The sequence below is a fragment of the Pecten maximus genome, chromosome 19 (genome assembly GCF_902652985.1).
Source record: "Pecten maximus chromosome 19, xPecMax1.1, whole genome shotgun sequence".
Lineage (NCBI taxonomy): Eukaryota > Metazoa > Mollusca > Bivalvia > Pectinida > Pectinidae > Pecten > Pecten maximus.
In genome coordinates, this window is record NC_047033.1 from 20,002,542 (window position 1) to 20,005,886 (window position 3,345).

Here is a 3,345-nt window from a genome sequence, read left to right on the forward strand (position 1 = left end):
ACTCTAAATATTGAAAAGGGTAGATATCATAGCATTGAGCGACACCAAAGAGTTTGTCATTTATGTGACATGAATGATATTGAAGACGAGTTCCTTTTTGTATTAGTGTGGCCTTGTTTTGCATTTAAGAAATACATTCTCCAAAAGTTATTTTGTAACAAATCCAAGTGTGTACAAATGAGAGGAATTGCTTTATACAAATAGCCCTAAAGAATTGACAAGTTTTGATAAATGTATAAAGCTTGCTAATAACCTTTGACCTTCCAGTTACGCGGATACTGATTACATACCATATAGACAATCACTTAATTAACCTGACAGTTTTAGGTTTTATACAAAACATTTTAAACGAATGCGGTTTAATGTACATGTATATATGGAATTCACAGTTTCAAGGCAATTTGAATCCTAAATGAGTAAAAGTTAAAGTAAAGCAAACGGAGGTTGGAGATGTCGTCCATTTTCCGCACCAGGATCTTGCTGGACTGGATATGCAGTATTTTTATAGAAAATCCTTCCGTTATTTGTAGGTATGATTATGCCTTGTTTAATATGGTGATAATTATGCCATACTGTTTCTGTATACTATGACTATATTGTCTGAAATATCAAATTATTTAGAAAGTTTTGGCGTCAATTATATTGTATATAGATGTAGTACCTCTTGTTACACGAGTTGAAAATAAGAAATCTTATAAAACGAACAGCGACTGTTTCACACTCTTATCCTCATCCTTTCCTTACAGGACATCTCCAATGAATGAAAACACCCACTTAAAAGTTAAGTAGGAAGTCCAATGGCTGCCTTCATACAGTGTACTAATACTGCATCACAGTGTTAGTACACTGTATCACCTTACATTTGCATCACGTCAAGCCTAGGAAAGGCCAATAGGGGCTTAGGGGACCTTTGATTACTTTTTAAGTTTCATAAAATTTTATTCAATATTTACAGATAAAAACGTCATTCAATAATTGGAAAGTAATATGGAATCAACATTGTAATTATTATCAATACATAACTCCTTTAAAAAAAACATTTTAAATAAATAAATAAAGCACAAAACCATATAAAAGAAACAGATCGGATACCAGTTTACCCTCTTGGACCTTTGATTACACAGCGGTACATATTCGCACCTGTGCTTGAAAATAAAAGTGCAGTTGTTCATACAAAAACCTACACATTTATATTTAAGGAAATCGATTTTCCTATATGTACATATATTTTCGATATATTTTTATATCGCTGCAGCCGTTTCATGTTCAACAAATTTGTTTAAATACGTTTCAGAGTATTCTAAACATTCACATATTAATTTTGTTTCAAGAAATAAAAGTGAAGTACTGGGATGAATTGAATTTTACTTCATTCCCTGACAAAAATGTAGGAGATAACTCTTGTTTTGTCCCCTCAGGTAGACTAAGTACAGTTCACCCCTCCCCAGTACTAATCCCTACCCAAAAAAATGCAAGTCAGTACCTCTATATACTAATCCCGACAATTATCTCCGCCGGACACTCCAACCGCCCCGGTAAACGGTGACGAACTACAGTTACCGAGCACTCAATGTATGTAGTATTGATTATTTCTATTCTTTTTACATTTTATTTGAATTTTCACGTTAACTGCAACTAGTCAAAAAAGAAAAACAGGGCATCATCTTAAAATCACCGAAACCATATTCAAAACAATACCTTGATGTACATCGTACAAACCCTTCACCGACACAATATCTCTTCTTTTGCAGAATTATTTCGTTGGCATTTCCCATTTATATAGATATCAGTCAGGTTTCCAATCAGGGAATATTACTGTTAATCTGTAACAGAATGTGGGAAACCGCCACTGTCTAGTTTTCTGTGACATTTACAAGACATTCAACAGAGTGTCAACTGTGGCATGGGGGATTGGAAGTGAAAATGTCTGCAAATATTTGTATCCCATTGTCTTTGCTACCTCCCGTAACTACGACTTTTTCAGGTCAAGTAAATTGATTCTCTCTGGAATAAAGTCTCTTAAAATTTTCTCTGTGTATGTCCCTTTTAAGATAGTGACATCATTTTCTCTATGTATGTCCCCGTTATAAGATAGTTACATCATTTTCTCTTAACACTATAAATGGTATAATACTATTGAATCAACATTTTCAGTACTTTTTCGTCCCTTCCGTTCCCATTTTAGAACTAATTAATTACTCGAGTTTCTGATCATTTGTTCGATTCCCCATCACCTATTGACACTATGAATGTTTAAAAAAAATAATTATTTAAAAGTTTCATTATGTATTCTACCTTTCAATTCCTTAATCAGAACTCTTTATGTTTTAGATTTCCTCATTTTTTATTCGATTAATTAACTATCGGTTTTCCCGTTGCTTATGAAAACTAAAAATGATATAAAAACTAATGAATAAACATTGCCATAACTTATTCGACAATTCCATGAATTTATTCTGAGCTAATTCGTTATTCGATTCCCTCATTACTTACTCAAGTCCTTCATTATTTATTCCATTACTTATTCGAACTTTCCATTCTTTTATCAGAACTCTTTCATTTTTAAAACCCCTCATTACTTATTGGATTCTTTCATTATCTATTCGATTACCTCATTACATGTTCTTTTCCCCTGTAAATGGTATTAAACTAATGAAAAAAAAAAAAACACTTAATCAACCATTTGATGATTTCATTAAGAGCTCATATCTTATTCGTTTACCCATTTCTTATTGACACTAAATGATCAAAAACTAATGGTTACACTTTTCCATTACGTATTCAATTCCCTCTTTATGCGATCTTTTCTACCTCTCGACTCATCTAGGCGCCGACCCGGAGAGAATACAGATCAAAAGGAATATATAGAGATACAATGTGGATATATATGGTAGGTACGTTCAAGGCGTTCTTCCTCGGGCAGATTCTTTGGAACGGTATGTATGTGCTCGTTATAAGTATGAGCAGATATTAGCAGTAGAGTGAAGAAACAACAGGTTATTAGTTTCATCACGACCGAACTCTCTGAAACACACCGTATCTATGCAAGACTTGCTTCAACAATGTGATTTATACTTTAATGAGCAAAATAATCATGTGAACAAAACATATCTAGGTACATGCAAGTATGGCTTTAAATTGTATAAAAAAAACCCAAAGATTAGCAGTTACATTCCTTATAACACTCAACTGACATTGATGTGAAAACACTAAGTTGTACGTACACGTCCTTATTTAGTCAGGTACATAGATTGTACGTACACGTCCTGGTTTAGTCAGGATATAGATTGTACGTACACGTCCTGATTTAGTCAGGTACATAGATTGTACGTACACGTCCTGGTT